This window comes from Heloderma suspectum, chromosome 4, assembly GCF_057233095.1.
Source record: "Heloderma suspectum isolate Gila_16-S chromosome 4, 16-S_ref, whole genome shotgun sequence".
NCBI lineage: Eukaryota > Metazoa > Chordata > Lepidosauria > Squamata > Helodermatidae > Heloderma > Heloderma suspectum.
The window spans coordinates 29,908,865-29,924,070 of NC_139461.1; the positions used below are offsets into that span (position 1 = coordinate 29,908,865).

The window sequence follows — 15,206 nt, forward strand, 5'->3', positions numbered from 1 at the left end:
GGTTGCTGATTTACTGCCTTGCATCTCTGGGTTTGTGTGATTTTGGGGTTGCTTTTGCTGCTACTGGTTTTCAAAAGTGGCTCTTCCATGCTTTTACATATATTGGCTTGTTCTGAATTCATTCTGGATTTCATTCAGAACCAGCCAGAACTCCAAAGGTGCTATCCAAGGTGCTGAACCCATTTGGGAGATAGGAGTCAAAACTTTGGATAGCTCCTTTAGAGTTCTGGCTTGTCCTGGCTGAAACCCAGAATGCATTCAGAGCCCCACTGAAACTGGAGCCACCAGCTTCCACTGGGACCAGGTCAGGGGTGGGCAGAAGGTAGATCTCCAGATGTTTTGTAGGCCCCTTCCAATCCTACTATTCTATGATTCCCAAGGATTCCAGACCATTGACCATGCTGGCAGGGGTTTATGAGAGTTGAAGTCCAAAACATCTGGAGATCTACCTCCTGCCCATGCCTGGTTGAGGTGTTTGAGCCTTGCTTTGGGTGCAAGAAGTCCTTGGTTTGATTTCAAGAAAAGCCCAGGAACCAGATGGAAAAGGGACTACGCATGTAAACATTATTACGGGGAAGGGCCATAGCCCAGTGGTAGAGCTCATACTTTGCATGCAGGCGGTCGAAGGTTCAATCCCTGACTGCAAATAGGGCTGGAAAAAAAACCCAGTCAGAATCCTTGGAGCGCCACTGCCAGTCAGTATAGACTGTACTGAGCCTATAAGACAGTTTCCTATGTTCCTAAGTATTGTACAGATCATTGGAAAGATTCTCAGTTAATGTCCTTAATGGTTGGTTGCTAACTTCACTTTAGCATTTGCATTTTCCATTTGCTACTATTAAAAATGAGCCAAGTTTTGCTTTCCATTGCTTGTGAGAATGCTCCTTTGGAATCGTCACTCCTAATGAGTACCATTATTAGTGAAATGCTCATATATGTACCAGGCTTCTGAAAGAAAACATCTACATTTATATTTTTCTTATGAAACAAATAGCAGAGGCTTGTTGTGCCACTTCAGTTTTCAATGAACATAGGGAGTGATCTAAGAAGGTCTTTGTTTCTTTCAATGGGAAGAGGACAGAGATTCATTGAAACCGCTTCCTGAAATCATTCAATTTTCTCTGCTTGCACAAATTAATATGTGACAGTCCTATTTTGATTAGAGCAAAATAAGGTACAAGGAGCCAAATTAATTAGATGGTAGTGGAAGTAATGGCATCATCTAATCATATCTCATAATATTGATATTTAAATCTTATGAAAACAAGTGACCTGAAGAAAAAGCAACCAAACTTTAAAATTCTATTGCAAGGGACATCTGGTTAATTCCACATACATGGAGCACACAATGTTTAGGTCAGTTCAAAGTTGAATTCAGGATCAGGATGGATGAATCAGGGTGCAATCCTGTGTATCCTTTGAAGGAGTGCTCTGATATTCGAGTGCTCCAAATGTCCTATGCTCTGTGGGCAGAGAAGAAAGAGCGACAGGGGTGATTTCATGTCTCCATCCTCTTTGTTGGCATTTTTTCTTCTATAGATAGGCTTCTGAGCCCATCTCTAGAGGCCATGCTACCAGGGGGTGGGGGACTGGGGCTGGAGAAGCCACAGGATCCTGCAGATCCTGGCCTCTTCTTCCCCTCCCCCTCCCTGTCCACTGGAACATTCCATTTTTCACCTCCCCAAAGTCACTTTTGCAAACTTGGGGAACAGCCAACAGAATTCTTTCCACAGTGGCTGTGAGGGGGTGGGGCAGGGAGAAAGATTGGAACTCATAGTCCCCCTCTGGAGGTCATAGGGGTGTTTACAGTCTGTAGAGGGGGACTCTAAAAAAATTATGTGAACCCTTGGATAAGTGGCAGCTGATGCCCATTGGGGCAGGTGGGGCACAGGATAGGGCAGATGCTCAGTATTCTACTGAGATGGTTGAAGGAGCACAGGAGAAGATACATACATAGGGGTGGATGGACTCACCTCTGTCTGTGACACGAGGTGCTTGCTGAACCCCCACCAGCTGGCTGGACATGTTCTGCAAATGGGTCCATTGAGCATGGTGGCTTGGTGAAAAGGTCCAGGAGGCCAAGCAGGGGGGAGGGGAGTCCACAGATTCCACCCCCTCTTAGACTCCCTACACATACAGCACTTGGAAGCAGTGGAGCAAATGTACCTGGGTGTCGACGGATCTCTCTCCCATGAATGGGCAGGTTCCTCTGCCTGGGGTGCTCTCTGGTCAGTCTATTTCTGGTCCTCAGCACTGTTATATGTCTTCACCCATAAATCTGTTCATTTGGTTTCTGCATTAAAAAAAAATGTGCACTCGATTTCTCATTTAAATGCATATTTAAATACACATTCTTTAACATATTTTAATGAATATTATATGTTGATTTTTTTAACAGCTGAGAACTGCATCAAAACACTTGAGAAGTCTGAAAGTTGGTGGGTAGCTAACTGTTGATCCACACAGTAAGCTAAGAGGTGTGGATCAGGTCATTTGCAAAGACTGAATTTTGCAAACAGCCTTCATTCAAATACTATAAAAACGTAGTAGAAGGAGACTACTAACCCTAAGTTTCTCAAGTCCATTGAGAAACTTAGGGTTAGCTTGATACTGATTGCATTTATACCCCACCTTTTTTCCTCTTGCAAGGAACCCAAGGCGGCTTACATTCTCCTCCTCTCCATTTTATCCTCACAACAACAACCCTGTGAGGTGGGTTGGGCTGAGAGTCTGTGACTGGCCCAAAGTCACCCAGTGAGCTTCCATGGCCGAGTGGGGACTAGAACCTGGATTTCCCAGCTCCTAGTCCAACACTCTTGCCACTATACCACACTGGCTTCCCATGGGCATTCTGCCTACCCACAGGAGGAAATGCAATAAGACTGGGAAGTTGTGGAACACCGAGCACTCCCTGCAGCCAGCCATGTGAGCCTTTTGTTAAGTTAAAAGGAGAGTTAGAAAAGGAAAGAACAACTAAAGTGAGAACTACATTTCATGCCTGCAATCAGTGGAGGCTGGTGACTCCAATTTCGGTGGCACTATAATCCTTTTTGGGTCTCATTCAGAACTAGCTAGAACTCTAAAGGAGCTATCCCAGGTGCTGAAATCTATCCCCAAAATTGGTTCAGCCCCTTGTATAGCTCCTTTCAATTTGGTTTCAGGCCTGGGTATAGGACGGAGACAGCTTTGGTCACCTTGGTGGATAACCTACGTCGGGAACTAGACAGGGGGATTGTCAATTGTGTCCCTGTTAGTTCTGCTGGACCTCTCAGCGGTGTTCAATACCATCGACCATGGTATTCTTCTGAGATGCCTCGCTGGGATGGGACTTGGGGGTACTGTTTTACAGTGGCTCCATTCCTTCCTAGCAGGGCAAACTCAGAAGGTTGGGGGATGCCTGTTCGACTCCGTGGCCATTAGCTTGCGGGGTCCCTCAGGGTTCTGTTCTGTCCCTCATGCTATTTAATATCTACATGAAACCGCTGGGAGAGGTTGTCTGGAGTTTTGGAGTTAGGTGCCACCAATATGCTGATGACGCCCAGCTCTACTACTCCTTTCCACCTGATTCCAAGGAAGCTGTTTCTGTCCTTAACCAGTGTTTGACATCAGTAACGGTAACGGACTGGATGAGAACAAATTGAAACTTAATCCAGATAAGACAGAGGTGCTCCTGGTCAGTCGAAAGGCAGATCAGGGAATAGGGATTCAGCCTGTGCTGGATGGGGTTACACTCCCCCTGAAGACTCAGGTTCGCAGTTTGGGGGTGCTCCTGGATTCAGCCCTAAGCCTGGATGCTCAGGTTTCAGCGGTGGTCAGGAGTGCTTTTGCACAGTTAAAACTAGTGTGCGAACTGCGCCCATTCCTTGAGATGTTTGACTTGGCCACAGTGACACATGCCTTAGATACATCCTGTTTGGATTACTGCAACAAACTCTACGTGGGGCTGCCAGACAGCCCTGGCACAGAGTGTTTGGAAACTGCAGTTGGTTCAAAGAGCTGCTGCCAGACTGTTGACTGGGGCTGGATACAGGGAGCATACAACTCTCTCTTTAAAACAGCTTCACTGGCTTCCAGTCTGTTTCTGGGCACAATTCAAAGTGCTGGCTATGACCTATAAAGCTAGGGATGTATGAAACACCTATCTGGCTCCGTGCCGGGGCATCTGCGGTAGGCTCCGTTTTGCAGGGCTTTTACAGGGTGGTGGGGTGGGGGACTCCGTTCCTCCACAGGTTCCAAGGGGCGGAATTCACTGGAATTCAGCCCCCCTGTGATCCATGGGGGAATTCTCCACCATCTCTATAAAGCCCTATATGGCTCCAGTCCATGTTATCTGAAAGACTGTATCCTCCCTTATGAACCTGCCCATGTTCTGACCTGAGATCTTCTGGGGAGGCCCTTCTCTCAGTCCCACCTGTCACTGGCATGTTTGGTGGGAACCTGGGAGAAGGCCTTCTCAGTGGCTGCCCCACGGCTGTGGAACACTCTTCCCAGGGAGGTTAGGATGGCTCCCTCCTTGATGTGTTTCTGGAGGCAGACTAAAACATTCTTGTTCCAGCAGGCCTTTGGGACATAGTTGGAACCTGGGAGTAAGCTGGTAAAATGCTGTTTAAATGCTGTTTTAATGTTTTAATATAATTTTAATTGTATTGTTGTTTAATTTATATTTTAACTTTTGTATCTTTTCATATGTTTTAATTTTATATGTTTTAATTTTTGTAAGCTGACTTGTGTCCCAGTACTGGGGGAAAGGCAAGATATAAATAACAACAAGAACAAACACAACAACAACTTTAGAGTTCTAGGTGGTTCTGTCTGAAACCTGGAATAAATTTACAGCCCCACCCAAATCAGAACCACCAGCCTCCACTGCCTGCAATGTCAAGTAGGCATGTCCGAATTGTGTACCTTCCCTGCCGCTTGACATCCACAGTTTGCGGCCAGTGCTCCGTTTCACCATTCACAAGCCTCTGGAATTCTCCTCTTTTTTTTTTCCACTCCAAAAATTACGAAGATAAATCCATACCGACAACTGTAATTCCAGTGCCCAGCCATCTCTGTAAGTCTGCATAACTTCCGTAAGAATCACTATTTTTCATAAATATTTACTTTAAAAAATTGAAATCCTCCATCTCCATTTACTTTCAGCCAAAACACTTCCTCTTCCTAGGGGCTTCCCAAAAGAAGGCTGTCTTAGGTGTGCCTGAGTGGTAAACTCTTTGTTTAAAGCAATGCTGTTTTAAAGAAAGAAAAAACCTTTTAAAATGACCATGCCGCCCCAGGACCGGCATGGTCATTTTAAAAGGTTTTTTCTTTCTTTAAAACAGCATTGCTTTAAACAAAGAGTTTACCACTCAGGCACACCTAAGACAGCCTTCTTTTGGGAAGCCCCTAGGAAGAGGAAGTGCTTTGGCTCAAAGTAAATGGAGATGGAGGATTTCAATTTAAAAAGAACACCCACAAACAAGGCGGTGAGCACAATATTTTTTTTTAAAAAAACTTATGTATTTATGATCGGAATATACTAGTATATTGCATTTTTATTGACGGAAATTTTGCGACTTTTTGTCAGGGATGGCGGAGAATTTCTCCATGAATATTCGGGAAGCCGAGTGCCGACGCATTCGGCCCCCCGAAATTGGTGGGGAAATTCTCCGCCGGGCCCCCCCCCGGGATGGGACTTATCTTTGGCAAATGTCCCTCTCGGCGGCGGGTCCCGGCGGCGTTTTGGCGGCGTTTCGTCGGGGGTGGGGACGGCGGCCGGTCTCCCGACCTGCTGCCGCCGCTGCCATTACAAAATAAAAAAATAAAGTTAAAAACAACAACACACACCCGTGATAGGCTACGTGATGATTTACGTAGCCTATCACGGCTAGATTTCCAAAGTCAGCCATGATAGGCTACGTAAATCGTCACTTTGAAAAAAAAAAATCGCGTACGCAAATGGCAGCACCCCATGGGCGCTGCCATTTGCGTTCCTTATTTGGACAGGGGTAGTCTACGTAAAGTTTTACATAGACTACGGCAAAAATAAGGGAATGCTATTTGCGTTGCCCTTATTTTCCCCGTAGTCTACATAAATCTTTACATAGACTACCAGTGTCCAAATAAGGAACGCAAATGGCGGCACCCATGGGGCACCGCCATTTGCATACACTTTTTTTTTTTTCAAAGTCACCCGTAATAGGCTACATGATGATTTACGTAGCCTATCATGGCTGACTTTGGAAATCTAGCCGTGATAGGCTAAGTAAATCATCACGTAGCCTATCACGGGTGTTTGTTTGTTTTTTCTGTACTTTTTTTTTCACGGCCGGGGAGACGGGGCGCTCCTCCCCGGCCTGAATTTCGCCGGCAAGGGATGGGGCGCCTCCCCCCCAGCCTGAATTTTGGCTGGGCAAGGCGGGGCGTCTCCCCCCCTCGCCTGAACTTCGGGGGGAGAAGCGAAGCGCCTCCTCCCCACCGCGAAGCAAGCTGCGGGACGAGGTAAGTCCCTTTCGTCCATCCCTACTCTTTGTGGACAACAAAAAAAGCCGCATGACTGCTGGTTCCGCAGGACCTCATGGTGCTGTTCTGCAGAGGATTCCATGGCACGGACTGAAGGGAATTTGATCCCATTTCAGTCCATGGTGGAATTCTCTGACATCCCTAATGTCAAGCCTGTCAGTTAACTGGGGTGGACCTTGATAGAGGCATTGGCCTATGGTTGCTTAGGGAAAGGCACTAAATAAAACATCCATAGCCAGATTCTTAAGGTAACAATAACATCATTAATGTTTATATAAAACCTTTTTAAAGATACAATCAGAATAACTCAGGAAGTAATATTGTCTTATTCTTCTTAATAAAGAAAGGCTACAACTTTGTTTTAAAGTAAATGAATCTCTGGATTATTTTGTCACACATTGGTGCTCAGCTATCTTAGGGATAAAAAGGAGTTTAATAAATAAGAGGGTGTGTAAATTTTTATGGTTGCAGTGGAGTTGGTTTATCCAGTGGCAATATTCAGGGAGATACAAATATATCTCTGGTTTCCTGATAGATTCTAATGGTAGAGGTACTCATACACACCATCACCCTTACTGCCACATTGAAAATGGGAAAGGGGTTACACAGCAGGAATAGACAAAATGTTCAGTTTTGCTTTCCCCTGCATTCAGTTTTGTTTTTTTTTTTTTTACTGTCCTTTCCATTCTGAATATGATGAAATTTGCAAATTTTGGTCAATTCTTATCAAAAACTGAAAATTCTCACTCACTCGTCAAATACAACAGGTTAAGCTATTCCCAGCATTGCGAGGACCATGTTGTAACTGCCTGCCATGCAGCTGTTAAAGATGAAGAGCCTGTCAGAAAAAAAATGTGGCAACACTAATCCATCACTAACATGGTTGAATATCCAGGGATTCAAACCTGTACTTTTAAGAGCTCAACGCTTAAAGCCCTGGGCCTGGATGGACAAAGTTGTTAGTTTCAGTTTCTCCCACATGTGGGTCTTTTAAATCTCAAGTTCTTTCTATCCCGAATATTAAGTCATTTGTACATTTTGGTAAATTCTTAGCAAAAATGAACTGAAACTAAATTCTCACCCATCCCTATTACACAGGGAGACTTTGCACCCTAGACCAGTTGGGCCAGAGGGCTTTAACCTTTCAGTTGAGGGACTGTAAAACCTTCTTATATACAATAGCCAGAGATTGTGAAACTCTCTCTTGGCGGTTGGACAAGCCCCGGTACATCATATGGGGCCTTGCTGGTGAATCCACAGCTTTTCCAGCTAATGGTACAAAACTCTGCCAGGATCATCCCTTTAAAACTTGCTAAGGAATTCTACTAATGAACATTTGCAAGGCATGGGCCAACCCCCACTCCCACCCCACTTATGGAATGCGTGATGCAAAATTGAAACTGAGCAAGTGATTTTGGCTCATCCTTAGAAATCCTACAGATGAGGTTTTAGTTGTTTGAGTTTGAAAAGTTTCACAGTTAGCTACAGGACACACACCCAATTGATTGCAGACCTACAGCATACAGCTGAGTCGGGCCTCTTTCATCATTATTATTGTTTTGCATGTATAAGAAGATAAAAGATGCAAAGATGCAATAAAAAGCATAAAAATAAATTTCCCATTGCTGACAGCTTCTAGTTTTTCAGCTAGCAATGGCATGAGATTAATAATTAACATGAGATAAAAAGAGCACTTAGGCATCCAAAAATGAGCCAAATTGGCTAGGAAAAAATGCTTCACAAATTCTGATCTCTTTGCATTTATCTTTGTCAGTGTCTAAATGCCTCTTCAGAGGGTTTTCTTTTGTTTTTTAAAATGCAAACACGTCTTGAGAGAATGTATTCCTTGGCTGAAAGTATGAAAAATGTAAGTTGCCCACTTAGACGAATCACGAAAAAAAGAGGACAAAAGAGGAAATGTTTGCGTCAAACTTGCACATGCTCATTCAACCCAACTTCATGCCCTCCATCCATTTTGGACAACAACTCCCAGCGTTCTTGACCATTAGCCTTGCTGGCTGATGTTGATGGGAGCTGAATTCCAAAACATTTGAAGGGCATGGGGTCGCGGAAGACTCCGCTAATTTCTATGTTAAGATGCAAATTTAAAAATCATTACTAGAAATGGCATTATGCAGAAGGCAAGCCAGTTAATTTCCCATCCAAATTACCCCAAATAATGTATTAAGATGATAAATTAGTCAATTTGTACCCCGCCTCCAGTTCACCCGAAATCAGTTTCTCTCCAATTAAATTATTCTAATTAATTTCTCACCCAGATCCTGCTCCTTCAAATTGATTCCTCATGTTAATTATCCCCATTCATAATTATCTCCCAAATTACCTCTTCATAATATAAATGAAATAAGTGAAATTCATATGTTGCCTTTCAAGACAAAGCCCTCCCAAGGCAGCTTACAAAAACTGGTTGCAAACACAAAAACAATTCAATTCTAAATGTGAGAGTCCTCCAACCCATTATCTGGAAATTGCTACATTGAATTTTAGAAAGCTTGGGCTAAAGATAATCCTGTAAAAATGCACACAAAAAGCCTTCTAGGCTGCAATGCTATACCCACCTATGTGGGAGTAAATCCCATTGAATGCAATGGAGCTTAGATCTGATTAGAGATGCATAGCATTTTACTGTAAGTGGTCCATTTCTGAAGAAGGAGGTGCAAGGGCTAAGACCCTCTCTGACCCAGAAGCCATACTAATCTGTTTATGGGTGGGCTGCAGTTATGTGTAGGATGCCCTTTGCACGTGACTGGGATGGTGAAAATGGTCGCCAGATGCAAAAGAGGAGAGAGGGCTTGCAGGGTTAGCAGTGAAAGAGAGAACAGTCTTTCTCCTACTGGTGACAGGGGCATTCTTCCCAATTATTCTGCAACACAAATGTCATTTTGCAATCTGCCACCCTACCCTACCCTAACCTTCCATCCATCAATCTATCTATGACTGCTGCATGATTTTTTTCCTCCTTCTCAGAGGGGGTGGGGGCAGTGGAGAGCCTTGCTATTTACAGCTTTTAGAGGTTTCTAACCATTGGAAGAAACTTTCCTCACTGGAATGTGCACATTTGCTGCTTCCTGTCTCTTAGATCTTCTGCACTGTAAAGCTACACAGTTGTCATGTTACTGACTGGGAAACAACTGCTCCCTTTTGGAAAGTTTCCCTTTTTAGCTGGATGGATCGACACCAAAAGTGTTGCAATGGATTTCCTGCTAAAGCTCTTTGGATTGCTACCCAAAGGCTGCAATCCTATATGCACTTACCTGGGAATATGGCAGCCCCAGTGGGACTGACTTCTTTTCTTTTCTTTTTTTGAATATATTTTTATTTATTTTATCTTTATAAATTAAATAAACAATACCAAAAATACCAACAGCATGATCAATACTACAGTTTCCCAGCAAGACAATATTCTGATGAGGACACCACAATAACAAAAAGAAAAGGGAGAAGAAAAAAAAAAAAAGGAAAAGAGAGGAGGAAAGGAAGTAAAGAAAAAGAAAAGAAGATTCTTTCCCCCTCCCTCCCCCTCTCCCTCTCCCTCCCCTTTAAAGAATTAAGTTTAAACTCCAATACCCCCCCGGCCGCCAATGCCATTCTATTTTAAAAACTATATCTATAACTTTAACAATCTTACAGTTTAATAAACAACTTTACATTTCAATATCATATCATCAATCTTATATCAAAGGAATAGGTCTGCAGTTCATTCCCAGTAGCCTATATTAATAATAATAATAATAATAATAATAACAACAACAACAACAACAAGAAATATAGTGTTATATAATAATAAAACTTAAAATAAACCTTCAACAATCAGTAATATATTTTATATATAAATGCATGTGCACAATTACCCTCAAACAATAAATTTAAATACAGCATACCATATCTATTTTGAAATAAAAAATATAAAGAAAATCAAGAAAAAAAGAAAAAAAGAAAAATGAAAGCAAATAAACAAATATATGTATAATCATTTTTCTTCTGACCTAGCCTGGATCATGTAGACTAAACAGAAGCAGTTAACAAAGCTTGTTTAAAGATTCCAGTTCATGGGGTTGTGACATAAATCTCATGCATTTTTATGTTCAGCCATGCTTCCGCCATTTCATGATTTAGAAACTTCTTAATCTGACCTTCAGACACAATATAAAGTGTAGCAGGATATTTTAAGTAATATTGTAAGTTCATTTGTTTTGCCATATTTTTCGCTTTGATAAATTGCCTTCTTTTATTCGCCACCTCTTTGATGTAATCTGGAAATAACATAACTTTATCTTGTTTCCAGGAAAGGCTTCCACCCTCTCTTACCAAAGTGGGACTTACTTCTGAGTAAGGATGGACAGAAGTCCCTTACCTGGTCCCGCAGCTGTTTTCGGGGGGGGGGGAGGCGCTCTGGTTCTCCCCCCAAAATTCTTGGTGGGGGGGAGGTGCCCCGCCCCTCCCCACCAAAATTCAGGCTGGGGGGAGGTGCCCCATCCCTCCCTGCCAAAATTCTGGCCGGGGGGGAGTGCCTCACCTCTCCGGCCGCGAAAGAAAAAAGTTATGTAAAAAAAAAAAAAGTGATAGGCTACGTAACGATTTACGTAGCCTATCACGGCTAGATTTTCAAAGTCAGCCGTGATAGGCTACGTAAATCTTTACGTAGCCTATCACGGCTGACTTTGAAAAAAAAAAAAAAAGCACGTACGCAAATGCCAGCACCCATGGGCGCCGCCATTTGCGTTCCTTATTTGGGCATGGGTAGTCTACAAAAAGATTTACATAGACTACAGCGAAAATAAGGGCAATGCAAATAGTGTTGCCCTTATTTTTGCCATAGTCTATGTAAATCTTTCCATAGACTACCCGTGCCCAAATAAGGAACGCAAATGGTGGCGCCCATGGGTGCTGCCATTTGCATATGCACTTTTTCCCCCCCAAAGTCAGCCATGATAGGCTACGTAATGATTTACGTAGCCTATCATGGCTGACTTTGAAAATCTAGCCGTGATAGGCAAGTCCCATCCCGGGGGGGGCAGGGGGGTGTCGGAGAATTTCCCCACCAATTTCGGGGGGCCGAATGCATTGGCATTTGGCCTCCCAGAGATTCGTGGAGAAATTCTCCGCCATCCCTATAGGCTACATATATATTTACATAGCCTATCAAGGCCTCTGCAGGGACACAAATGGCGGCAGCTACGGCGGCCGCCATTTGCGTCCCTGCACAGCCCAGCAGCCAGATGTCCGGTTGCAGGCAGCCCTGGCGAGCAGCTCTGCGGAACTGCTGCAGAGCGGAGCCGGCTGGGGAGAATTTCAGGGGAAGGAACGGAGTGCCTCTCCCCCACCGCGAATGACCCCGGATGAAACGGTGAGTCAATTTTGTACATCCCTACTCATTTTAACTTATTTTTGTTGCTGCTGCTGCAAATGAGACTGTGTTCCTGTACTACTCACAGGCTTAGGAGAGCAAAGAGATTCATAGACACACACAGTATGTGTGATTCTTGGGGAGAATAAGTCAATTATTTTATGAGCGCAGAATATGAAACTGTATGGATTTTATGAGAAAAATAATAAGTACATGTTTAAAATGAAGACCTTTCCTGTGACAAAGTGGGATAAACTTAGCGGTAACCAGGACAACAACATTGCTTATATCTTCAATTCGCTCAATACTAATAAAATAACGACACAAGAACCTGAACTGTAGAATACAGGATATAAAATGAGGCAATACACAGAGATGAGAATAGCCCTATGCAGGCATTCATCTGCTTGTGTGTAGAACTAAAGAGGGGGATGGGAATGGTGCACTCGTAAGCCCCCACCCCCAATTTCCCCACACACCCAGCTGCCCTGTAGACCTGAAAAGGCTTCTGTGGGGATGTTCAGCTGAACATGTTTACAGAGTGCCTGTGATTAGGGATGGATGGACTCACCTCCATCTGGGATGCAGGGGAGCTCAATGAGCCCCCCGTTGTGCACAGGCTGGAGGCGCTCGGTGAGCCTCCCTTCTCGCCCTGCCCCCACCCTCTGAGCTGCATGAGCTGCCCCTCCTCTGTGCACCATGGACTCTGGCAGTCATGCGCACAAGGGGTTGACTGCTGGAGTCCTCGGTGTCTCACGTCCCCCAAGCACTCTAGCCATCTCTTCTTTCCAAGGAGGAGATGGCTAGAGTGCTTGGGATGCATGCAGTGCCAAGGCCTCATCCTGCCCCTCCTGGCTGTTAAGGGCTTGCTTGACAGTTGGTGGGCTCCACACACGTCCCAAGTGCCCTTGCCTCATGAGCATGTGGCACCAAAGCCTCTTCTTGCCCTTGCTGGCTGTTAAGGGCTTGTCTAAGAGTGCTGGCAGGGCGGCGGGACATATGATATGTGACACTCCTTTTTGTTAATGGAGTAGAGAATCTCTCATACACACACACACAAACACACACACTTATATGGTCACACAGAGATAAGGCTTTGTTTTGTTACAGAATGGATACAGACTGATTTGCCCATCCCTAACGGAAGGCAAGATATGGCTTTTAACCAACATAGGAATGTTCATGTTCAGAATTGTTATTCTTCTGATGGACACAATCGTCAGCCTTTTCTTGTGATCTTCCTGGTGGTGGCATGATATGACTGGTGGCCACCATTGGAAAGGAAGTGTTGGACAAGCAGATGGATTTTTGCCCTCGTGCAATTGCTCAAAATTGTGCAAATTTGTCTGCACAATCCTAGTTGTAATACTGCATCTTAAAAACATTTGTACCTCTTGGAATAGTAACCTGGAAATGTTTCAGTTTTTTTTTTTTTAAAGCATGCAATTTTTTTGTCTATTGGATACCCCCCACCTTCCTACATTAATCAATGAAGTACCAAATCTACCATAGCTAACCTGAGCATGGGCAGTTCAAAGGATATCAACAGAATTAGGATCAATAGCATGGAAGCCAGTTCCCAGTGTGGGAGACCAAAAAGGCCATGCTGTAGTTAAGACAGGAAGTCTAGCTGAGTCTAGGGATGTACGAAAGTCACTTACTGTTTCGCGGATCTGCTTCATGGTGGGGGGGAGGTGCTCTGTCCCTCCCCCCAGAATCCTGCCCAGCTGGTGACGCTCCATAGGGATTCAGCGGAGCCACCGTCCAGCTCCGCCCGCAGCCAGACATCCGGCCGCTGGGCAGCAGGGATGCAAATGGCAGCGGCTGTAGCCGCCGGCGTTTGCATCCCTGTACTTAACCGTGATAGGCTACGTAAATATTTATGCAGCCTATAACGGCAAAGTAAAAAAAACCGCATACGCAAATGGCAGCGGCTACAGTGGCCGCCATTTGCGTTCACTATTTTTTGCTGTTCTAGCTAGCCTACATAAATATTTACATAGGCTTTGTTGTTCAGTCATTCAGTCATGTCTGACTCTTCGTGATCCCATGGACCATAGCATGCCAGGCCTTCCTGTCCTGCACTCTCTCCCAGAGCGTGCTCAAGTCCATATTCATTGCATCACTGATGCTATCTAGCCATCTCATCCTCTGCCGTCCCCTTCTCCTTTTGCCTTCAGTCTTTCCCAGGATCAGGGTCTTTTCCAGAGAGTTTTCTCTTCGCATTAGGTAGCCAAAATATTTAAGCTTCAGCTTCAGTATCTGTCCTTCCAATGAGCACTCAGGGTTGATTTCCTTTAGGATGGACTGATTTGACCTCCTTGCAGTCCAGGGGACTCATAAGTAGGGGTGGATGAAACTCACTTACCTGTCCTCAAAGCTTTTCGCGGTGGGGGGGAGGCATTTTGCTGCTCCCCCTGCGTAGTTCAGGCCGGGGGGGGGAGGCTTCCCGCCTCGCCCAGCTGAAACTCAGGCCAGGGGGGAGGCTTCCCGCCTCGCCCGGCCGAAATTCAGGCCTGGGGGGAGGCTTCCCGACTCGCCCGGCCGCGAACTCAAAAGTTTTTTTTTTTTTAAAAAAAACACCCCCGTGATAGGCTACGTGACGATTAACGTAGCCTATCATGGCTAGATCTGCAAAGTCAGCCGTGATAGGCTACGTTAATCGTCACGTAGCCTATCACGGGTGACTTAAAAAAAAAAAAAGCACGTATGCAAATGGCGGCCCCCATAGGGAGCCGCCATTCGCGTTCCTTATTTGGTCGCTGTAGTCTACGTAAAGATTTACGTAAACTACGGCGAAAATAAGGGCAACGCAAATAGCTGAGTTTTAATGTTGAGTTTCAAACCAGCTTTTGCACTCTCCTCTTTCACCTTCAACAAGAGGCTCTTGAGATCCTCTTCTCTTTCTGCCATTAGGATAGTATCGTCTGTGTATCTGAGGTTGTTGATAATTCTCCCGGCAATCTTAATTCCGACTTGTGATTCATCCACCCCGGCGTTTCTCATGATGTACTCTGCAAATAAGTTAAATAAGCAGGGTGACAATATGCAGCCTTGTCGTACTCCTTTCCCAATTTTGAACCAATCGGTTGTTCCATGTCTGGTTCTTACTGCTGCTTCTTGACCCTTGTACAGGTTTCTCAGGAGACAGGTAAGGTGGTCTGGTACTCCCATCTCTTTCAGAATTTGCCACAGTTTGTTGTGATCCACACAATCAAAGGCTTTAACATAGTCAATGAAGCAGAAATAGAAGTTTTTCTGGAATTCTCTTGCTTTCTCCATGATCCAGCAAAAGTTGGCGATTTGATCTCTAGTTCCTCTGCCTCTTCGAAAC

At 44.5% G+C, this 15,206-nt stretch overlaps 1 long non-coding RNA gene across 1 annotated transcript; it reads right to left on the reverse strand.

The window, feature by feature from the left end:
• Nucleotides 1-948: 948 nt before the first annotated feature.
• LOC146346671 (uncharacterized) lies at nt 949-5,176 on the reverse strand. Its single transcript, XR_014789822.1, has 3 exons — nt 4,906-5,176; nt 2,167-2,293; nt 949-1,463 (listed from the first exon to the last, which is right to left on the reverse strand). It is a non-coding gene; the product is annotated as an uncharacterized LOC146346671 (long non-coding RNA).
• Between the last annotated feature and the right edge of the window lie 10,030 nt (nt 5,177-15,206).